Source organism: Cornus florida, unplaced genomic scaffold, assembly GCF_030987335.1.
Source record: "Cornus florida cultivar Cherokee Brave unplaced genomic scaffold, ASM3098733v1 CherokeeBrave_3.0.0_Hap2_Chr05, whole genome shotgun sequence".
NCBI classification, from domain to species: domain Eukaryota; kingdom Viridiplantae; phylum Streptophyta; class Magnoliopsida; order Cornales; family Cornaceae; genus Cornus; species Cornus florida.
This window is the reverse complement of record NW_026775575.1, coordinates 68,534,222-68,559,483: the sequence shown is the minus strand read 5'-3', so window position 1 is coordinate 68,559,483 and position 25,262 is coordinate 68,534,222. Positions and strand designations below refer to the sequence as shown.

The window sequence follows — 25,262 nt, the reverse complement described above, 5'->3', positions numbered from 1 at the left end:
CTCATAGTGGTCCAACCTCAACCAATACAAAGAACACCAACCCTTGTCAACCAAAAACACTGAGGGAGGAATCTTCCCAAGTGGATGCCATAGCTCATAAATTATATTAATTGATGGCACCACATCTCTCCCCCTCTTTGTCTCAAAATTCGGCAAGTGCGGTTTGTGCATCATGTACTAGTCCATTCCAGCTTTCAGAAGATTGTCCAACACCGGAACAATTTCCTAATTCCAATCAAGAGCAAGCAAATGCAATGTTCTCAAGGTCTGGAAATAATCCATATTCCAATACTTATAACCCCGGATGGAGAGATCATCCGAATTTCTCGTGGAGGCAACAAGCCCCACAAAATTCAAATTTTCAAAATCAAGGGCAACAAAATCAGCCCTCTTCTCAATTTCAAAATAGACAATTCCAGGCCTCCTCAAGCTATCGTCCTCCATATAATCCAAATGTCTCCAATCAACCCCATGTGTCCCCAACTGATGAGATCGTGGCTGCAAACAAGCAAATGATGGAATCATTGAATAAGCAAATGATAGATTCCAACAAGCAAGTCTTGACATCTTTGCAACCCACTCTCCAAATGGTTCATTCTCATACTCTGTCCATAGCTAAGCTTGAGAATTAAGTGGGCCAAATAGCTAACTCCATGAATCAATTGCTCCAAAAAGACAAGGGTTAGCTTCCCGCGCAACCATTTGAAAATCCTAGAGGGATGCATGTGATTGATGAATCCCCTCCTCCGAGTGGGCCAATTCATGAACAAATCCAAGCAATCACCACCCTTAGGAGTGTTCGTGTTGTTGACAACAAGGTTAAATGGAAACAAGGATGAGAAAAATTCTCCTTTGACAAATCCAAATCCAAGTCTCAGCTCTTCTAATCCAAATCCTACTCATGAAAATCCCAAGCTTGTCACCCCAAGTGTGGAAACTTCTTATGAGCCTAAAGCTCCGTTTCCTCAACGTCTCCAAGAGTCGACACATATTGGGAACAAGAATTGCAAAATTCAAGACATGTGGGAAGTTTTTAAGCAAGTAAAAATCAACTTGCCTCTCTTGGATGCTATAAAACAAATCCCTCCCTATGCAAAATTTCTCAAGGATTTGTGCACTCAAAAGCGCACCTCCAAAAATCATTTGCCAAAGAAAGTGAGATTAACTGAAAATGTGAGTGCAATCATTCAGCACAGTGCTCCTCCAAAGTATAAGGATTCTGGCACCCCAACTATCTCGTGTGTCATTGGCGACAACAAGATAGAAAGGGCCCTCCTTGACCTAGGAGCTAGTGTAAATTTGATTCCATATTCAGTTTACTTACAGCTTGGGTTAGGAGATCTAAAGCCAACCTCTGTGGTCTTGCAGCTTGCCGATAGATCGGTCAAGCACCCACGAGGCATTCTTGAGGATGTCATTATCAAAGTGGACAAATTCTACTTTCCGGTAGACTTTGTGGTTCCTGACACGGAACCGGTCCATGACCCAAAAAAGCATATTCCCGTGATCCTTGGTAGGCCATTTTTAGCTACGGCTAATGCTTCAATTAATTGCCGAATTGGGGTGATGGATATCGCCTTTGGAAATATGCAAGTTAAACTCCACATCTTCCATACAACTCAACATCCTTCCGATGAGGATGATTGTTTCCTTATCGATGTGGTAGATGAAGTGGTCGAAGAATCTCTCCCCTTCATTCTAAGCAAAGATCCTTTGGAAACTTGCACGTCTCATTTCGACTTCTCAAACTTTGATATTGACCAATCAATCCAAGAAGTCAATTCCTTGCTTGACATTAATGCTGCCATGGATACTCCTCCATGGAAAATTCAAACGAACTGCTTCCTCAACTCTCTTCTACTCCTCCGGTCCCTTCCTTGGAGTCCCCTCCACAACTTGAGCTAAAGCCACTCTCGACTCACCTCAAGTATGTGTTTCTTGGTGCTAATCAAACTCTTCCAGTCATCATTGCTTCTGACCTTTTAAAGAATCAAGAAACTAGCCTTTTAGTGGTGTTACAAGAGCACAAAGAAGCTATTGGCTGGGCAGTGGCTGATTTGAAAGGAATCGACCCTTCTATTTGCATGCATTGCATCCATATGGAGAAGGTCGTTAAACCTTCTAGAGAGGTGTAGCGCCGGTTGAATCCCAACATGAAGGAAGTGGTCATGAAAGAAGTGATCAAGCTATTGGATGCAGGAATCATCTACCCTATCTCTGATAGCAAATGGGTGAGTCCCACTCAAATTGTTCCTAAGAAATCCGGCCTCAACGTCATTGAAAATTCCGCGGGAGAGCTCGTGCCACAACTCACCACCACCGGTTGGCGTGTGTGCATTGACTATCGAAAACTTAATTCTACCACTAGGAATGATCATTTTCCACTCTCATTCATTGATCAAATCCTAGAGAGGTTAGCCGGCCAAAGCTTTTATTGTTTCCTTGATAGTTATTCCGGCTATAACCAAGTGGCAATTGATCCGCAAAATCAAGAGAAGACCACATTCACATGCCCCTTCAAAACCTTTGCTTATAGACGCATGCCTTTTGGGTTATGCAATGCACCGGCCACGTTCCAAAGATGCATGATGTCCATATTTTCAGATATGGTTGAAAAATTCCTAGAGGTATTTATGGATGACTTCTCCGTCTTTGGATCCTCCTTTGACTCGTGTCTCCAAAATCTATCGCTTGTGCTTCAAAGGTGCAAGGAAACAAATCTCATTCTAAGTTTGGAGAAAAGTCATTTTATGGTCCAAGAAGGCATTGGTTTAGGACATGTCATTTCAAAAAGGGGAATTGAGGTTGACAAAGCCAAAGTAGAGTTAATCTCTAATCTCCCTCTTCCAAATTCGGTCAGCCAAATCCGTTCCTTCCTTGGACATGCCGGTTTCTATCGGCGCTTCATCAAAGATTTTAGCAAAATCTCTCGGCCCTTGTGTAATCTTCTTGCCAAGGACGTTCCATTCAATTTTGATGAAGCTTGTATGTAAGCTTTCGTGAAACTACGCACTCTTCTCTCATCCGCCCCAATCATGAAACCGCCTAATTGGTCTCTTCCATTTGAGATCATGTGTGATGCATCCGATTATGCATTAGGCGCGGTTTTGGGCCAATGTGTGGAAAAACTTCCATACGTCATCTATTATGCTAGCAAGACTCTCTCCGATGCCCAGTTGAATTACACCACCACTGAGAAAGAATTGCTAGCTGTGATGTATACCTTGGATAAATTTCGTTCTTATCTTCTCGGATCCAAGGTTATTGTCTTCTCGGATCATGCCGCTCTTCGGCACTTGCTCGCTAAAAAAGAGACTAAACCCCATCTAATTCGATGGATACTCTTACTTCAAGAGTTTGACATTGAAATCCGGGACAAAAAAGGGACCGACAATGTTGTCGCAGACCATCTCTCTCGTTTACTCATTGAAAAATCTTCTGAATTTGCTGCAGTCCGTGATTCCTTTCAGGATGAGCAACTTTTTCAGATTTCCCATTCTACTCTCCCTTAGTATGCGGATATTGTCAACTATCTAGCGATAGGCAAAATTCCATCCAATTGGTCCAAATAAGAGAAAGATCGGTTCTTCTCCCAAGTTAAGCATTTCTTTTGGGAAGATCCGGAGTTGTTCAAATATTGCCCAGATCAAATCATCCAGAAATGCATTCCCGATAATGAAACCACAAGTGTCCTAAATTTCTGTCACACTCTTGCTTGTGGGGGACACTTTAGTACCAAAAAGACCGCCGACAAAGTTCTTCAAAGCGGATTTTATTGGCCATCCTTGTTTCGGGATGCATACAATTTCTGTAAATCTTGTGAGCGATGTCAACAGCTCGGATCCATGTCCCGGAGAGACATGATGCCCTTCACTCCCATCTTAATCATAGAAATTTTTGATGTGTGGGGAATCAACAACATGGGACCATTTCCATCTTCTTATGGCTATGAGTACATTCTTGTAGCGGTGGATTATGTTTCCAAGTGGGTGGAAGCCGAAGCTACCAAAACCAGTGATCATAAAGTAGTGATCAACTTCATTCAGTCCAATATTTTTAGTCGTTTTGGTACACCCCGGGTAATCATTAGTGACGGTGGAACTCATTTCCAAAACTGTTATATTAAATCCGTCCTCTCCAAGTACTCCGTCCTTCACAAGGTTGCCACACCTTACCATCCTCAAACGAGTGGTCAAGTGGAAGTATCCAATTGGGAGATTAAGCACATCTTAGAAAAAACGGTTCTACCGGACCGCAAAGATTGGTCATTAAGACTAAACGATGCACTTTAGGCTTACCGAACGGCTTACAAGACACCCATTGGCATGTCGCCATATCGGCTTGGCTTTGGAAAAGCTTGTCATCTCCTAGTTGAACTAGAGCACCGTGCTTATTGGGCCATAAAAAGGCTCAACTTTGATCTCAAACAAGCCAGCTCTACTCGTAAATTGCAACTCAATGAACTTGAGGAACTTTGAAATGATGCGTACGAAAGCGCCAAAATGTAAAGCATTTCATGACAAGCACATTGCCAAAAAGTCTTTTGCCCTTCGACAAAAAGTTTGGCTTTTCAATTCTAGATTGAGACTCCTTCCCGGTAAATTCTGTTCACGGAGGGATGGTCCATATGTCATCACAGCCGTCTTTCCTCATGGTGCAGTCGAACTGCAGGATCCTACCAATGGATCTCTCTTCAAAGTTAATGGCCAACGGCTTAAGCCTTACATTGATGGCATAATCCCTGTTCGAAAAGTTGATAAAGTCCTATTAACGGACCCAATCTACGAGGATTAGTGCGCCATGCAATGCCTAGTTCGTCTAGCTATCGACAATAAATTTAGCATTCATGGGAAGCAATTCTTCCAATTTTCAAGCTTCCCTCCTTCAAGTTGCCTTGGCTAAGAATTTTCTGAAAATTCGCTAAGTATAGGCAAAATGTGACCTCTTACAGAATTGCCTCGAATTGCATTCCAAAAGTCACGTGCGGTTTTCTTAGTCATTTTAGGGTCTCGGTGCCATTTTCAGAATTTTTTAAGGTCATTCCGGCAATTCTCTCGACAAATCCAAAAATCACGGGAAGTTCGGACCTTAAACATATCACTTTTGCTAAATGACCTCCGATTCTCGTTCTAAAGGTTCTATAAGGTGTCTAGGGTCTATCGGAGTTTAACTTTCAAATTTGGTTGCTTTTGACCCTGGCCCGGCCTTGCAAGGCCATTTTAAGCTGCATAAGGCAGCTGCAGAGAGGTCCCATGGGTGCCCAAAGCGCCACCGCGGGCGCCCGCCAAATGAGGTAGTACGCAAATCAGGCCCTGCGGGTGCATGCCGCGCTCCCGAGAGCCCTCGCCAAATGAGGCAGTACGCAAATCAGGCCCCGCGGGCGCACGCCGTGCTCCCGAGAGCCCCCGCGGGCGCCCGCCGCCTTCGCAGATAGGGTTTTAGATGGGCTTAAAAGCCCATTTTTCCCTCTTTTATTCTCTCTTTAACCTTTCTCCCTCTCTTCTGTCGCCCCCATCCCTCTCAAACCATCCTCCAATCTTTCTCTAACCTCCTCCCTCATTCACCTAACCCACCATCTTCTAATCTTCCTCATTATCTTGCATCATCATCAAGCATAAGCGTCTTTATTCTTCCACATTGGGTATGTCTCTCTTCTTGTTTTGTTTCTTTGCTTTTATGATCAATGGAGGATGGGATTGATGTGGTGAAGGTTATAGAATTTGTTGGGGTTGTGTATGGTTGATTCTAGATACAAATTTTTGGAATTTTCACCTTTCTAACCTCATTTTGCTCTCTTCTAATTTCTGCTGCATACCAGGTGTTTGACAAAAAGTCCTGAACCAATTTTCTTCATTCCAATGGCTCCTAGGGTTATTTCCAAGCGTGCTAGGCCATCCGAGGGCCCTTCTAATGCTCCTCCGACCCCAAATTGGGCTGAATGGCCAATTAAAATCGAAGCTCGTTTCGACATTACACCTACTTTCGAGAGCAATGTGGAGACTGCATGGTCCGTCCACAAATTGAGGGCTCGTGGTCTTGCCTCTCTTTTCAAACCGTGCGCTCATTCTTACATCCCGCGTGTGGTCCGTCTGTTCTATGCTAACATGGTCCACTCATGTGAGGAACCGGACAAAATCAAAACCACCATTGATGGCTATGATTATGAATTCGACCTCGATGACCTTGCTATGGCTATGGATTGCCCCTTGCTTTCGCCGGTGGATGAGGCGGGCCTCCCCCTTTATGTTGAAGGTCCCGATCAGCCTGCTTAGCGGACATTGTGGGAGAAATTTGTCATAGTCAATTCATCGGAAACAGAACCACAAGCACCAATAAATCTTTCTTACCATGCCGGCTATGGTTTCTCGATTCAGTCTTGGCCAAGAATGTCCTACCCATGCCAGGCCATTCTGAGCGAAAGGGGGAATTTCTGAAAACCCTCTACTATGCTGAAAAGGAGTGTTGGTTTTGTGTCCCACAACTTGTCTGGACCAATTGCTAAAAATCTACAAGGAATTAATCTTGGTTCGGTCGCGCACCACCACGACCTGGGCATTCCTATTTCCATACCTTATTACAAGGCTACTAAAAAATATGGGGTTCCGAGCTCCCCGTGGTGAACAGAAAGAGAAAAATGTGTTGAACTTCAACCTTGGGGTCTGGAAGTCCAGCACAGGTCAACTTCAGACGTCCCGTCAGGCCCGTATTGGTGACGAGTTGGATTGGGGTGCTCCGGCCCCCCCTGTGGCTCCTGCTCCTCCTCCTCCCCCCCGATGCCCCCGCTTCTCTAGCTGCCCCTTTTGTCCCACCGCCGGATGTCATGACTCGCGCCGGCTATCTGGCCTTGGATGCTCGTCTCGATGCTTTTTCCTTGCTCTTTGATGTTATAGAGGGTGCCGTCTAGAAAACTCAGGAGAATCAAAAGATTTTGCAGGCTATGCTCGAGTCTTTGATTGACCGTGCACCTGGCCCACCTGGTGCCTCCTCCTCTGCTCCAATGGTGGAGTGATTTCATTCTTCTTATTCCCCATTTCAGTAGTACTTTTTAGACTTATTTTGGGCCGCGTTTAGCATTTGCTTTTCAGTTTTTCTTTGGCACCTATAACTGCATCACTTTTGTTATTTTGCATGGCTTATCATTTTTAGTCAAATAAATTGCAGTTATTTTCATTGAATTTGGATTCATATGATTCTTACCTTGTATAGATATCTTTTGACAGGTTTTTGAAACCAAGTTTGGGGGCATGCTCTAGGAATTTGTGAGCTGGCCTGTATTTGCACCGCCACTCCAATCCTATTAACTTGGTACTATTGTTCCTTTCCCCCTTTTGTTCATTCTCTTTGCTTGTCCTTTGTCTTCTCACATTGGGGACAATGTGACATTCAAGTTTGGGGGTGCATGTGCATGCTATTACATTTTTGGTGCATGAGCATGTTATTGCAATTTTGATATTCTTTGCTCATTTGATATTTTTACCCATTTTTTATGCTTATAAGTTAATAAAATCATTTTGTTTAAAGGGACCTTTTTGAAGGATGAAGCATGTGCTTAATACTTTGTGTTTAGAAGCCAAGACATTTTTTTTTTTTAAATAAAGAAAATTTTGAATTAAACATGTTGATTCATAGTCGGTTTGTATAAAAATTTCAATTAAATTTTCGTCGGATTTCATACTCTGTTATGCTTCACATTGCACATTTACACACCGGAAACCTAACTGTGAGGTATGCAACCCAAATTATCGGGACTCAGTGATCTGAATTAATGACCCTAATGAATGGTTATCCTTGGCAAGTTAAAAATAAATAAATAAATAAATTTCAAACAATGACCAGACGAAATTCGTAACCTTTCCAACTCGAGTTATTAAGCTCTAGGAATGTTTCTACATTTAGCACCCTAAAGCTATCTGGCTTGGGAGTTGTTGGCCTAACACTTGCTACATGGGTTGGTTAGAAAGCTTAAAGAACTTAGACATTACACAGTTGCTCAAAAATAAATAAAGATGGTTCGTCGAAATTCGTAGCCTTACCAATTCAAGTTATTAAGCCCTAGGAGTGTTTTTACACTTAGCGTCCTAAAGCCATCTGGCTTAGGAGTTGTTGGCCCAACACTTGCTACATAGGTTGGTTAGAAAGCTAAATGAATTCTCGACATTGCACGACCATAGTAGGTGATCTTTTGTGTTGATCAATAAATTTATCAATAAGCAACAAAAGTTGTTCAGTTAATAAAGTTATGCCTTGGAGACCTCATTTAGAAGGAGATTTAAGGATGTGAAAATGTGTTCTTGAGATTAGAAAAAGAGGTAAAAGCCATATATTAGGAAGCTAGCTCACTTTCACTGAAGCTAGAGTTCATGTTATTCAAGAGATAACAATTGAAGTGTTTATATTGACCTTGATAATTGATGCATTTAAGTTGAACTTGTTTTGCGAATTTATGTTAAAGCTTCATATATGCAAGGTAGTCTGTTTAATGTCTATCTTCAAAATTTTCTGTGCTCCAAATCATAGTTGAGCTTTGTTGATATTTTTGTCTCATAATTGAAGCATGTGTTAGCATTTCATTGGTCATCATTTGCATTAAGCTCTTTGTCTTGTTTTGCTAAGGGACTAGCAAAATGTAAGTTTGGGAGTGTGATAAGCGCCGAATATTGCATATTCAAGCGCCCTTTCTTGCATTAGTTAAGTCTGTTAATGGAATAAAATGTACAGTTTTAATTCATTTTTGCACTTTTGTATTGTTTCAGGTCGGTCTCCCTGAATTTGATCAAAGAAGCGGATTTGGCATCAATTGTGTTGAAATACGTGCGCCGTGTTGGGGAGTCATCTTTTGGACCTGACCTCTTCTGTTGGCGTTTCATGAAGTCATGACTGAGTGTTCATCGTGGAAGTGCATCCACGGTCTGGCTTGAAGAAGGCTTGCAAGAAGCCTTGATAATGTTACAAGGGCAAGCTCCCGCGGGCGCTCGCCGTGCCACCGTGGGCGCCCGCTGAACCCCTTGACTCTCTGGCCTCTTTTGCGGAGCCTTGCTGAAGCCCCCACCGAAGCCCCCGCAGCCCTGCGCGGGCGCCCGCCATTTGCTCCAGTAGCATCCCCTCGAAGCCAAGCCTCCGCGGGCACCCACCAACCTGCAGAAGGCAGTTCAACTGCTCCTATTTTTCAGCATTTTTGTCCCCTTATCATTCTTTTGTGTGGTCCAGCTTCATGCAGAGGAAAAGGCTCGGGATTGGGAGTATGGGGAGTAGGTTTTGGAAGGATAAGAAGGGGGTATGGTCATACATATCTCATATCTCATAGATTGAAAAGCTAGAGAAGAGGTGGAGAGCTTTTTGGGGGTGTTCTTGGAGCTCAAGGTGCAACAATGGAGAATTCTTCTTCTTTCTTCTCTCAACTCCTTACATTAATGGGTAACTAAACCTCCATCTAGGGAAGTGATGATGCCTTCCCTTGTAATCATGTTCTAGATTAGGCTCTATCTTGGGGATAATAATATATAATTTTTGGTCTTTTCATAATCTAGAGCATATTACTTTTTGTAATGAATTTCAATGTTTATAAATGATTGATGTAAGTTAACTATCTTGTCTTTGATGATCCTTATATTAATCTTAATGCTTACATTTTCATGGTGACAATGGAAATAAGATTATGAATGGTTTTCACGACATGTTGATAGAGAAACTTGATAGTCCATTGCTTAGGTATTCCCTTTGATGGTTTATACTTGATTCCTAGCTTCATGTGCTTTATCATTTGATTAATGGCTTAATGATCTTTTGCTTAAGGTAGTATGTTTGATGCTACACCCTAGTTTAGGTAGTTCAAATGTATTAACTTTTGATGGATCATTCTTGTTTTGATTTAATGAACTTTTTGATGATTATAGGGTAACCATGTGTTGCTATATAATTCTTGACCATTATATATATATATTATCTATCCCCAATTTAGTCTTGATCTAGCATGTGTTTAGGGTTTAGTGCGGATTCACTTCCCTAATTCTTTTTAATTGTCTTTGCCTATTTATTTCTTAGCATTACCATTTTATGCAATTCTCAATTCATAGTTTTAGTGACCAACCAACAAATCCTCTATAAACCCCCTTATCATTCTAAAAGATGATTCTAGACACTTAGGTTGCCATAGACTAGCAGTCCTAGTGGTTCGACTTACCCGACCAATAGCCTTATTTTACAGTGATTTGTGCTATTACAAAACGGGTTGATTTATAATTGTAATCGATCTGTCGATCAGTATGTATGAGGGATTAAACCATTTTTGTTGGGAGATTTCATTATTTACATTGTCATTTCATTTTCTCTCTAGAAAGTTAGAGATTAGAGTTAGAAGAAAAGGGAGAAGTGGAGGCACATCTCTAGATCCATCTCTAGATCCACTCATTCTCTCTCTCTAGAGATTCAAAGAAGAAGAATAAGAAGAGGAAGAAGAAGATGGAGCCATGTTTGGAGCTCACCCTTGAGGGTTTCATGACCACATCCACCTTCTCCTTGATTGGCTAGATCTACACTTAGGGCTTGGATGAGCCCTAAGTCTTGTGTAATCTAAACCCTTGTATTTCTATTTTTGGGGATTTATATATATATTGTTGTGATTTGTGCTTAGTCTTATGATTGTTGATTTAATTCTTCCTTATGATTCTCTATTTTAATTACATGTTGTCTTATGTGTGATTATTTGAGGAATTGATCTCTACACTAAGTTTTCTATGTTGGTTGCATGTCTATGTGTGATTAATTAAGGATTTAGTGATGGCTAAGTATGGGTTTTCATTGAATGGGTTTGTCAATTAATTTGATGGTTTATACTTATGCTTGATGGGTTGTTTTACAATTTAATTCATGTTTGTAGGTAGGTAGACAATCTATGCTGGATTTGATATTTCATGGCTTATTATTGCAAATTCCATGATTCTTTAGATTGATATGTGCTACAATTGTTAATAATTTGATGGGTTATGCTTAGAATTGATGGGTTGTGCTACACTTAGTTTAAGTAGACAATTCATTCTTTAATTTGGTGGTCCATGCTAAATATTGCAATTGGTAGTCGCATTTTATTCACAAGAATGTATTCCCTATTAATGGAAAGCAAGTAGTTAATTACATGAGTTTAGTGATGATTCTAACAACCTAAGACCTCTCTTCTCTTCTCTTAAATCCCTATCTCTCACTATTTTATTTTACTTCCATTTTAATTCCATTGCACCTTAGTTTAATCAAATCAATCTCTTCTTTGCAATCTTGTGATCTACTAGAATCGAAGTTAAATTCCAACACGTATAATCCCTTGGGACGATCCTTACTCACTCTTGCTACGTTATTAGTAGTGTTGGTAGTGATTTTTATAAATTTAAATTTGACATAAAAGGCTTTTCTTGAACCACACATTCACTACATTATTTTGGCGTATAGGAAAGGCCGTCGTCAAAAGCCAACAGGTAAAGATAGGCTAAAAGTTTTGGAATGATGAAATGGGCAGCTAACGGAGTCTAATGATATTTATGAAAGCCAGTGATTTTATTTCAAAAGTAAATATAATCACCTTTATCCAAGATGACAGCTGGGTATTGATAGGATAAAATTGGTTTGAATTATTTCAAATAATTTTTCTTATCAAGGAAGAAAAATCATTTAGATGGGGGGCACTGTTTGCACCCTTAAATTAAATTATTCTGTTCGGCTATGTGTTACATGATAAGTTGAGATTTATTATTCTTATTCAACGATAAAAATAGATTTCGTAAATAGAGTAACTACCAAGTATAAATCTGTTGGTGCCTGTGTTGTCATTCTACATTGTTTGATTAAGGGATATGCATATATAGTTATATGGTTTTAAAGGAATTCAATTACAATTGGGTTTCTAATTTGAATTTACTTTTAGAGATGTGGGATCAGTTATGGACACATGGCGACATGAGAAATAAAGAAGGGAGAAGATGCATACTAATGGAGTTAAAATTCAAAAGTGGCAGTTAAGTACAATTGTTATCTACATCGGTATAAATAAAAGAAGATGGAGTCATTCACAAGGTCCACTACCACAAATTCTGCACTTTCCTATTATTTCTTATTTCACTGTATTTCCTTTTTCTAGTATTTTCCTTTCCTAGTATTTGATTTAGGAGTAGTTTCCTAATTTGCGTTAAATTCCTTACTTGTAATCCTTGTAGTGGAATTCTGCTTATAAAACAAAATTAGGACGCTTGATTCAGTTCCTTCCTTATTTTATTTCTTGATTTTATCTTTTCAAGTTGATGAACGCTTGTGCAATTTGCTCCCTTCATCAAGTTTATCCTCTATTTTAAAAGTCCTCTTTATTGAGGCATTAAAGAATCCAAAACAGAAAGCGGTAATCCTTGCTTTCTAAAACAATCGCTTGAATATTTTTTAAAGACCGATTTCAAGTTTGGTTATAATTAAGGATAGGTTTGGCTATTCTTCAATTGAGTTAGTAAACTCTGGCACGCCGCAAAATTTTACAGCCAAACACGTGCTAAAAAGCCAGTGTCATTTGCTGACTCTTTATTTTTTGCTTTACTTACACTTCATTTTTGTTTTGTGTGTGGGTTGATTGTTAATTTTATTCTGATAAAATTAAATTAAGCAAAAATCGAACAAAATGGCAAGTTAAACCAATTCACTCTCTTCTAGGTTATTTTTCAAAAGTATTTTTCTACAACCATTACGCATAGCGTAACTCACAAAGCTTAAAGCAAAGTCACTAAATTAGGCATTCTCACATTGATTATATTAATACAGCACTAAATAATTTTTATTTAAATATTATTCTCACTACATAACTTACAATAAGCTCAAGAAAATATAAAAACACTATTTGTATATTTTAACTTAATAGATGGCAATTTAATTGTGTTGGAGATCTATGTGAAAAAGAGTCAATAAATTAATTACCAAGCAACATTTTTTGAACCACAAGTGATGTGTAGAGAACTTGAAAATGAGAAGAAGTCCAAAACTGTGAAGAATAGTTGTATTTAAGAATAATTAATCTTAATTTTTTGTTATTGGTAAGAAACTCTCACACCCACTTTTTCTCCTTTGGAAATTCGAACCCTCATCATCTACTTTGGATGATAAAAAATATACCATTGGATCACAAGACCCTTGGTGAAGAATAATTAATTCATTAGAAGAAAATATATAACTAATATAATAAAATGTGGGCCACCATGACCGCCTTAATTAATTTCCTTATTGTTGGGTTCACCCTTGACAACATACCGTGGCAATTTTTTGTAATAAAAAATAGTAGAGAAGCAATCCCAAACACCTACTCAAGAGTATTGTTGCCAATGAGGATAGAATTTTAAATGTGTCAACCAGCGATGTCCAACAAAAACTTTTAATTAATTATAGATAATGACAAGTCTTTCTCCTTTTTAAAATGTTTAAATACCAATTCGGGCTTTTAACTAATGGTATAATGAAATGTGGGGCTAGTTCCCCTGTAGGGCTTTTGGCCACCTTAATTGCTTTATGGTGGAACTGCTCTAGTCATTACAAGTGCTATTAGAATTCACAGAGTTGGTAAACAGAGTTATTATAATCATAATGGAAAAAACTCTCCTTTTCTACAAAGGAGTATAAGATAATTGTTTCATAAAAATTATAGCCGTGCAGTGACATGGTTTTTCTTAACTGGTCAGTCATTATGGTGGAATGTTAAAAATTACTAACCTGAATTATAATGAAAATTTTCTCCTTTTCTACAATAAGATTACACACAGTAAGTAATTGCAGTGGATTGTGAAAACTTGGTCATGGGTATCATTTTCCTTTTTCTTTTCTCGTTTTTCTCTTTTTGTCAAAAAGTACATTAAATGGGTATTTTCTCTTTTTAAAAAGTACACTAAATGGGTATGTAATTGCTATTATCATAATAAGTGCTTTCTTTCTAATTATGTCACAAAAATCTACTCCTGAGCTGTTTTTTTGACGTGGCTTTTCAACGTTATAAAGTAGGTAAAATAACCAACAATAAATTAAGATATGTTAAATCTATAAATTAGGGTTTTGCAAATCGTGAGATACAACAGAGCACGTTTTCCACACAAGAATGGCGAAAAACAGTAGTTCTCTATGCATTGGATTCTCAGTGGCTATTCTATGCACCTTTTTGCTTCTGAGTTCAGGTCAATTCATATTTCAACTTTTATAATACAAATAAATATATATTGTCAACATGCTTGTTTCTTTTCTTTTTTTTTTTACTTACCCAAAAATAAATAAATAAATAAATAAACACTATGCTTGTTTTGAATTATTTTAACCTGATCAACTTACTTTAGTGATAAAACGCTTTTGGTTTTAGAAAGACATGTTTGGTTAATCAGATGAAATTTATTATTTTACAATTTTTTAAGTGATTAATTGATTAAATTATTTCAATATGTATCGTAATTAGTCTTAGGTTGATTCATTTTCGATGATAATGAAAACCTGAAAAATTATTGTTTATGTTGAAATGTTCACTAATCAAGCATGTCTTTTCAACAAGTTATTTAATCCTAATCAATATATATATTATTTGGTGCCAGGAATATAATAATAATCACTTATATAATAGTCAAAATCATTCTGCATATATATATATATATATATATATATATATATATATATATATATATATATATATTTTCGAAAATCATTCTGAATTAATGAAAGGTTACATTAATAAAGCATTTAAGTAAAACATTAATTAAGCATCTTTTAGGTTTCCGTGGTGAAAGTCTATAATACCACATAATACCGTTACCCAATGTTTCCAGCTTGAATGTGGTGGTAGGACTCACTTAATGAATGATTCAACGGCCGAGAGATTTTAGGAGTACAGTACCCTCGAAGGAGTATTGTAGACTTTCTCGATTCCGTGGCTTTGCTCGGACTAAATTAGTGAGATACCATGCAAAGCACCCTCTTCACACATATTGGGTAAAGTCGGGACTTTCACTAGGCGTGGCCTAGTAACTTACCTAAGCCAATCTCTCGAGTGTTCTTTCTCTTTCATCTTTAGAGTGAAATATTGAGGGTTAAGTTTCAAAAAATATATAATTTTTAAAATTTTTTATTTTTTATTGGGAGTTATTATTGTAAAGTTTGTAGTTTTCCCTTAATGTATGTTAATTAAATTGCAGGGCTAGCAGCTAAAGACGCTCACATACTGAACCCAGTCTGCATAGGGGAGTGTCCAAAAACTGGAGTCGACTGCAACAACGAATGCATCCAGAAAGGCTATCCTAAGGGAGGAAAATGTTTACTTAGGCATTCACCGGGACCTTTTAATTGTTGTTGTTGGGCATGATTGGTGTGTACCTTGGAGTACAACTGCTTCTCTTCATCCTCTTTCAAATGGCTAGCTTTCAGTTGTAACCCTTGAAGCAATAATGTTGAAAGTTCTATAAATTTAATATAAATGCTATATTGAAATTTTTTAATGTTGAAAGTTCTTTTAATTTAATAGAAATGCTATATTAAGTTCAATTACATCACTGAATCAAGTTCAAGAATATTACATAGACAGAATTTTCAAACTACTTGAGGGCATATTGAGATTTTTTTCTATGATTATTAAAGATTTAACACAAAAAACTAAATTCTAATTTTAAAAAAACTAAATTCTAATTTTAATTTTTTTTATTTTTTTCTAATGAACCTTAAGAACCCACTACCAGCATGGATTTCATATGCTTGGACAGAGATGACTAAGTCTAATATAAGTTTTGATATATAACCTTAATTTAGACTTCATATGCTTAAAATAACAAACTTAGGAAGGGATGTTCGGCAATCCAAACCTAAGCCATAATCATTACATTTTTTTTTATCATACAATGGTTCTTCAAATTTCAATAACTATTTACTTCTATATGATTTTATAGGTCAGGATCTAAGAAATATATAATAAATCTAAATAACTGGTTTATATATATATAGATTGTTCAACTACTCTCAGGGAACAAGAAAAACTAAACTCACTTTTAGTTGTAGTGTAGGACTAGAATCTACATTGCACTATTTTAATAAACTTGTATTGTTTGTATTAGCCATTAATTACTATTGAGGTAAAATGACCATAATGAACAAATTCATAAAGTAAAAAAATCAATTTTCTTTAATACAACCTTTCAAGTGGCAGGAGTCTCAAACCTCTACAATTTGATTAAGGTTGAATTTTCTCATCTCTCTTAAATATAAGATTTCACCAAAATTATATTATATTCATGAAATAAATAAAGAACCCAAAATCTATATATTTTTTCTTCTTTAGAGATAAAAAGTGAAGAAAAAGTATAACAGAAAACTTTTTTCAAGCTTTGCTAATCTTATTTTTCTCAACCAATTAATCCCTCCTCAAGGAATTTACTACTTCATTTGTTAGAAAGAACAGATGAACAAGGAAGACCTTCAAATTAGTAAGTGGCACTTCAGTTTCCTCTTGGCATAAAACATACATAGTGACTAAACCATTATATTTTATTTTGTTGGTTTCTTTTGTAGGCTAGATTAATTCTTACAAAAATAGTGTCCTAACATGTAATGATATGACACAGACAAAGAAATTACGGGAAGAAATTATATTAGCAAACCCAAGAAAAAAAAAAAAAAAAAAAAAAAGAAGAAATTTGATTCGCAAACCCAAAAAAAAAATTGTGTATATCATTCTTGCACTATTCATCTATCAAAATTTTTTTTTTTTTGATGAATATGATTCCAATAAGAGAGATGAAGAAATTCACCCTTAATCAAATTGCAAGAGACATACTCGGACCAAATCTTGAAAAGTTGTAGTAAAGAAATTATTATTATTATTATTATTATTATTATTATTTTCTTTCTTTTATGAATTGGTGCTTTATGGTCAATTTACCTCTTAATTCAAAAAATACAAGTTTCTTAAAACAGTGCAATGATTCCATTAGCGGTAGGATTAGATGTTATAGCTACAATTAAAAGTGAGTATAATTTTTCTTATTTAGAAGGAAGAAATTGAACACTACTATCTATATATATATATATATATATATATATATATATGTATATAGTGATACTCACATCGAATAGTTGCAATAAATTTCCTAATCTAATAATTTCAACTATTCGGTGCAAGAATCATTTTTCATATATATATAATGGTTTAAGAGTAAATTGCAAAAAGTTCCCTAAACTATCACTCATTTGCAAATAACATGCATCCTCAATTATGGTAAATATGCAAATAAAGAGCCACTGATGGATTTTTTGTTTAATCCATATTCGAGTAAACGGATCGGATTCGAATCAGAATGCGATCTATTGCAGGTCTAGCAATGGGGCGTACTTTCTCGGCTATGGAAAAAGTTATTCTAGAGAAGTGCTATTGGCCTCATGTGCAAGATTTTTTTTTCCTATTTGAATAATTACTAATCCTAGAGGCTGCAAACTTGTAAGGTAAGATGTTTATTTGTAATAAAAGTTCTCTTACTAGGATTTTATTTTAGAGTTTGAAGACTAATATAGTAACTTCTTATTAGACAATGTATAAGCATGAATCCTATTTGAAGAAGAAATGCATTGAGGACTTTATAAACAGAGGTGGAGTTAGTGGAGAAGGTAGAGAGAAGAAGATAGGTTGAGAGGGTGAGTGCTGTGAGGTGATGATGTACTATGATTGATGTGATGGTGATATGCTCCCACTGTACTTTGCCGGAAGGGGAATTTAATTTTTCAACTTGTATCAAACCTAATTGGAGGGAGTTAATATTCCCGACAAAGACAACCCATTTATACTGCTAAATTAACACATTACTTTTGTAACTTAATAAATATACTAAAATACTTTTTATTAGAGAGAGTGCTTGTTTATATATTTTTATGAGACTTCTCTTAAGCAAAATGTCGTTTAGCATTTTTTTTTGATGGAAAATTATGAACATATTTACTTGGTACAACTATTATGTTAAATATATATTTTTTTCACTTAAGTGATGTTTTTTTTTTTTTTTTTTTTTTCCTAATTAATACTCACATCATATCAGTTTTTTCATATAATCAAACCTATATACAACTATCAAGATTCAAGAGTTTTTTCTTACATCATATCAGGTTGGGAAGGATCTTGAGACGAACAGGCAGTATCACAAAAATAAATTAAAAATTAGGCATTTGAGCCAGATGTTAAGCGCAAGGGTTGGTTTGATGCAATTAGAAGCCTGTGAGGTACATATTTTGTATTGGCAAATTTTTATGTCAAAACATGTTCGATTGAGTTGTAATTTTTTTATTTATCTTAAGTCTCAATGTTAAAAGCGGAACATGAAGTGCAACCAATTTGCCTTCAATTTCAATTTGAGAATAACATCATATTAGAGAAGGTATGTGGGTGAGGAGGCTTTGTAGTTCATTTTTGGTGGTTAAGACAGAAAATTTGAGTGTTCAACTAAAATTTTCAAGTCTATAAAAAATGGACCGGCCTTGGACCAGTCCAAGTAGGCTATTATTATACACGACTTTCACTTTTTGCCAAAGCTGGATCGGTCCAACTTTCATGGTCAAGTCCAAGTGTGTTGGAACCAAATTAAAAGTGCTATTTTACCCAATTTGGTTTTCTATTTTATCAGATTTTAGGGGAGAAGGTTTTGCACTAATTGAACTTGTTTTTCAAGTATATAGTTAGGTATCTCTAGCATCTATAATTTTTTTTTTTTTTCTCCCAAAAAAAAATTAGGGCTTAGAGTTTAATATTGTTACAAATAAGAAATCTTTTTTAGAGTATTTTTTATAGTATATGTTTATTTATTTGAGATATGATTAATAAATTTTTTTGGGATTGTATGTACTTCAAATCCATTATTACCATTTATTATATAAATTCTGATTTATTTATCGTCATATAATATTGATGATACTATATTCGGTAGATCAGGGAGTTTATGATCTTGGTTGTCCATTAATTATGATAGGAAAAATTTATACACATAGGAAGTAAAAGCAATTGCCCAAGAGATATAAATCATCGGTATTTGTAATTATTAATGTTCATACTCTAAAGAATAAAATTGGGCATTCTATTTTGTAAGTATAACCGTTGGTTTCTAACTCGGTAGAAATACTAAGTTGAGTGCCTTATCTTAGTTAACTAAATGTGGTAGCGCGTTTGTTTGGCCGAATGAATCGACAATAAGTAGAAAATTACTTGTACAATCATGAGTAATTTTCCTTATCTATCGCCAATATAAGTTGGCTCTTAATTCTAAGATTTATATCGACTGGAGTTATATTAATTATTTACTTTGATATACTTTTAGTGACCTGCGGGCCGAATAACTTAAGTACTTTGGGTAAATATTAATATATTCGCTGCAAAACATATTTTATCAAAATAGAATCCACGTAGCAAAGTATTTTAACTAGATTGATTTGATTACAAAAATATGGCCAGCTAAATTTAATATTATGTTTTTGCTTAAATTTTTTATTAAATATATATAATCAAATGGATAAACCTAGGTGACCAAATACGGATTAATTAGTACATTGGATTGATGGTATTATTTATTCAAATAACTAATTATCGTGAAAGGATCAATTTATAATATTAAATAACTACTGGGTCTAAGTTACAATTAACAATGTTGATCCCTATATGTCACTATTGAAGTTTAGTTTACACTTTTAATGTCAAATATTTTGTATGTTACACTCAAGGGGATTACAGTCATTACCTTGGCATGTCAGACCATTACAATGGTACTACATTCACTGCATTATCATATAAGAAGGTACATTGTGTTGCTAAGGTGAGATACAGAGTATGTGAAGCTTATCTTGGTGTTTTTATTGATTCATCATTTACTTGCAGGGGTAGTTTTGTCTTCTTATATATGTGTGTGAACTAAATACATATGCTTGGATACTGCATTGTACCACTGAACTCAAATTTAGATTAATTTACATTCATGTCTGGTTTAGAATGTGAAGATTTGCCACAATCATAGTCAGGGGCATTTCAATCATTCTACATGAATGAGTATTCATTTTTCACTTATCAGGCATGCTACATTACAAATATTGAACTCATATTCTTATGGTTGTAGTATATGCATAGGCTGCAGTAGTGAGTTCTGCTATATAATTGACAAATGTCCTCTGAGGACTTTTGGTATTTCTGTATGAGGCTGCAAACTTTTTATTTTTCGGGCATTTTCAAATTTTACACGTATGAGAAAGGTCCTAGAGAAAGGGAGATGACATATATACACTGTGAGATATATATTTTATAATTGACTAATTTCGTTATCAAAATAAGTCCGATCGAGTTGTAATTTTTCGGTTCAAAATTTCAAAGATTGAAGATTGGATGCGGATTTGAAGAAGTTCAAGTGTTCATGGTTATTAAACTCCAAGATGATGAGAACAATGCTTTAGGAAGGTATGTAAGTGAGTGAGAACACTTTGAGAGTTTTAGAAGGTTGAAGGAAATAGAGAATACCTTTCTGTCTAGTGGGAACTGGTAGGAGAATCCTTGAACTGGTAGTAAACCTTGGTCCACAACAGGTTTGTTCATTGCCAACCTTGAACCTGTACTGTAGTTCGAAACCGGTAACCAAAGTGCGTCGGAAAGGCTTCTGACCTTTTGGAACCGGTACCAAGATTTGGGGACCGGTACCAGAAGTCCTGGCAGCATTAGAATTTTCAGTTTCCTGTTTCTGATTGTTTCCTTTTTTATCCCAATTACCTTCCAAGTCCTATGTACGAAATTTTTCATATTTTCAAAGGGATTAGAACATTCTAAACTCTATATAAACCTTAATAGTCTTCTAGGTTTATTCACGGCTTTAGGAAAAATTAATTTTATATTTTGAGAAAGCCTTTTAGAGAGAGAAATTTCAGAAAATCAAATCTGATTGTTCTGAATTTATTTATGAGAGTATCACATATATTCATGAATGGTTTAGTAGTGTTGTTCTCTATCTCATCAGAATTGGAGCTATATTGAAGATTCAAATATTCCATATGAAGAGCAAGATTTAATTCTTCTACATCGATTTCAGATATTGAAGAACGGAAGTAAAAGCAATCACACTTTGAAAGGGTTGGAGCATTCGAGGAGTGTTGTATGATCTACCTACTACTCTTTTATAAGTATCAAGCATAAGCCTGAGGTCAAGTTGCTGTTGGACAGGGAGTTGCAAAGCCAGAGGATTGTCAACAATTGGTGATGAGTGCTCAAATGTGACGCATTTTAGCACCTAAGCTAGGGTATTTTAGTCCATTCATCTATCTTACTTTCATGTCTTAGATACTTATTTGTGTTATTGACTATTTTAGTTGAATAAAGTTCAAACAGGCTAACAAGAGCCATTTAGCCTCATTTTGGAGCTAAGGAGCAAAGTTGGAAAGGAGCCAAGGAAAAACTCTCTAAAAAGTTCGATCGATTAAAGCTCCCCTTCGATCGATCGAAGTGAGGCGGTGCCAGCTTAATAAGTGCTTAAATGTTGCACATTTCAGCACCTAAGCTAGGGTATTATAGTCTTTGCATTTATCTTATTTTTATGTTTTAGTCTTAATTTATGTTTGTGTGTATTTCAGGGCAATAAAGTTCAAATAATCGGTCCATTACCGCATTTTTGGAGTCAAGCTAAAGCATCAAGGCAAAATTCTAGAAGATAGCAGAAAAATGTAGCAAGAATGCATTGCGTTTGGACGTGAGTCTCCAGCACACTGCGTTCGGACGCCATCCTTCACGTCCGGATGCCAAGCTTCTGGCAGCAATTTAAGTTACGAGTTTAACCTATTTTAATGGCTATGGGATTTGGTCTTTTGCGCTTATTTTTATAACATATGGGCTCCAATAGGGTTTTGGACTTAAGGGAAACAAGCCCATTTTTTTTTAGTTTTAGTTTTTCATTATTTTAATAGGGAGTTTTTATTTATTTTATTATTAAGTTTTATATTCTGTATCATGATATTACGCTCTGTCTGGAAAACGCGAGAAAAAGCAATAACAGACTAGGGTTTTGAGAAGAAGCTTAGAGATAATGAAGCAGATAATGGAACTTGTTGACACCTTAAGTCCATCAATCATGAACAGCTAATTCTTCAACTTAGGGTTGGATAAACCCTAAGCATGTAACCTAAACTTTCTCTCTTTCCATACTTTTTGGGGATTTATTTATGTAATTGATGTATAGGCTTGAATAACATGATTTAATTCTTTCAATTGTTTATTCATATTAATCTCATGTTATCTCATGTGTTGTTGATGAATAAACAAACTTTACACTTGAATTCCTTGTAAATTGATTCTTGTGATGTCTATGCATGTGGCTAATTAGTTGTATTTGTATTCTAATTTGATGGATATTGTTTTTACTAGATGGATGGTACTACACAATTAGGTTAATTCATTTTCTAATTAGTTTAATTTCATGCTTAGTTAGTTCAATTTAAATTTAATTAGTTTAATTGCACTTATTTCCTAGGTAAGTAGACCATCCATGCCTGTGTCTGAATTCCATGTTTATTGTCACAAATACATTATCCTCTAGATTAATGTAGGCTAGAATTGTAACTTGAATTGATGGACCATTCTTTGGATTGGTGAATTGTACTACACTTAGTTTATTTGTCATTAGGTAGGCAATTCAAGCATGAAATTGATGCTTCATACTTTTCTTTGCAAGTATTAGTTACATTAGAATTACATTTAATTATTTCCCCAATTAGTTGAAAGTGAGTGAGTTAAGGAATGTGCTTAGTGGTGAATCCTACACCCTAAGTCTCTTTTCAAACTTTTAAACTCCATTATTTTATTGCAATCATTTAGCTTAAAATTAATCTAATCACAAAGCAAAACCTTTTTAGCAATCACATAAGCACTAAAGTAGAAGTCAATTCCAAAAAAACCTATAATTGTTTAGATCTATTGGGACGATCCCTGCTCACTTCATACTCCATAGTATAAGTGTTTAGTGGTTTTATAAATTATAAAATATGGTGCCCACTTGACATTATTTCAAAACCTTAAGTGTTGTGCAGTATTTTGTGCACACACTCAGTCGCAACATAGTTTTGGCGCTATTGCCGGGGATGAAACGGTTTTTAAAAGAATTGAATTAGACATTAGTTCTTTGTTGATTGTTTAATTTTAAGTCATTTTAATTTTTATTTTCTCATTTGATTTGTCAATTAGGTACTTGAAGCAAAGTGGAGCAAACGTTGGACTTGGAAGCAATTAAATTTTTTTTTGAAGTTGCTTAAGGACCATCTGTAAGTTCTCTTTAATTTTAGTACTTTAATTGTTTACCAATTTGCATGCTTTGGACAGCCCAAGTGGAAGCTTAAATTGAATTGTTTTATTTTTAAGTCCAAGCATATTCTTGTAGAAGGCATCAACCCGTGTGGAGGCATTTATTTGTTTTAAGTGCATTGATATGATTGAGGAGTTTGGGAACATCGTATGTGGAGGTTGAAAAATTGAAATGTTAGTGTGTTAACTTATTCTAGTGCATGAATGGTCGTAGATCACTTAATCATCTTCTTGCTCCTGTAAATCAAAATCTTAAAGTTTCTCTTCGGTGTTTAAGAGGTAGCTCTAGGGATAGTCATCATAATCTTCCAAATTTTGATCTTTCATCACCTTTAATGGAAGACCCAATAGATCCAATTGTAGATCCCATTAAATATCTTGGTTATGTGGATCATAACGATGTGCACCACCCACAACAAGTTTATATTGTGGATCCTCAAGGTGTGCATCCACCCTTGGGAATGCCACAACCAATCAATCCTGTGGAGCAACAACCTAATCTAGGGATGCCAAGGCCAAATGTTGTTTCCCCAATTGGTGAGCAACAACAACAATATGTTCAAATGGTGTACCCTCAACAAGGTTAAATGGCATACCCTCTACAAGGTCATATGGTATACCCTCCTCTCAATCTTCTTAATCCTCCAACGGTCCTTAGGGATTGTTATACTCCAAATCAATATAATGCACCCACTTGCATTCAATTGCCAAATTTTCGTGCTCATCATTAGATTAAGGCTTCCACCATTAAAATTTGCCCCATTTTCTATGGGTTGAGCAATAAAGAGCCTTATAAACATTTAGATGAGTTCTTGGAAGTTTGTTCCACCGTGAAAGTCACGGATGTTCCAGAAGAAGTCCTAAAAATGAAGTTTTTCTTTTTCACTCTTCGGGATAAAGCTAAATATTAGTTCAACAACTTGAGGTCAAATACAATCACTTCTTGCGCACAATTGCAACAAAAGTTCCTAAAAAAGTACTATCCCGCGAGTCGAACCGAGTCAATGAGAACTTTCATTCGTGAATTTGCATAAGAAGAAGGAGAACCCCTTCATGAAGCATGGGAACGTTTGAATGGCTTGCTACGAAAGTGTCCACATCATGACATTCCTAAGTGGTAATTAGTTCAATGTTTCTTTTTAAGTTTATTCGGTGCTAATAAGGGCATTGTTGATGCTTTATGTGGCAGAAGCTACATAGAAAGAAATGAAGATGAAATTTGGCATCTCTTTGAAAAAATGAGTGAAAACTCAATGCATAGGTCTTCATCTTCTAAGGGGGGTTGCCTAGCAAATATGGGAGGAAAAAAAGCTCTATGTCAAATAGACACTTCCATGGAAATTGCCGTCGATGTCAAAAATCTTACTCAAAGGTTTGATACATTCCTTTTGAATCAAGGACTAGCAATTCAATCTTATCCTCATTATTCCAATGAAATATGCATGACTTATTCTAGTTATACTCACCATACTTCAAATTTCCCTCTTGGACAAATCATACCAAGTGAGTCTCAAGAACAAGTAAATGCAACTTTCATTCATCAAGGGAACAACCCTTATTCCAATACTTACAATCCGGGGTGGAAAAATCATCCAAACTTTGCATAGAAAAATCAAGGAGACGATGCAAACCCTCATCAAACTCAAGGTTACCAAGCAAAGTATGTTCCCCCACATTTCCAAAATCAAAATCAGAATTCTCAAGGTTACTGTCCTTCATTCTATCCTCAGAATGTGAATCAATACTCTCATCCTCAAGCATCAAATTCTCAATCCTATTCTTATCCTCAAGTATCAAATTCTCAATCTCACTCTAATCCAAATCAAGCGCCTTTTAAGAGTCATACTTTTGAGGACAAGGTCTTGGAAGCCTTAGGAAATCTCCGAAATGATAACCAATTGTTTCATTCTCACTCTCAATCAAT

General features: G+C 36.0%; 1 pseudogene; it reads right to left on the bottom strand.

Moving 5' to 3' along the window:
* Nucleotides 1-24,348: 24,348 nt before the first annotated feature.
* LOC132310622 (small nucleolar RNA R71) lies at nt 24,349-24,446 on the bottom strand (annotated as a pseudogene).
* Between the last annotated feature and the right edge of the window lie 816 nt (nt 24,447-25,262).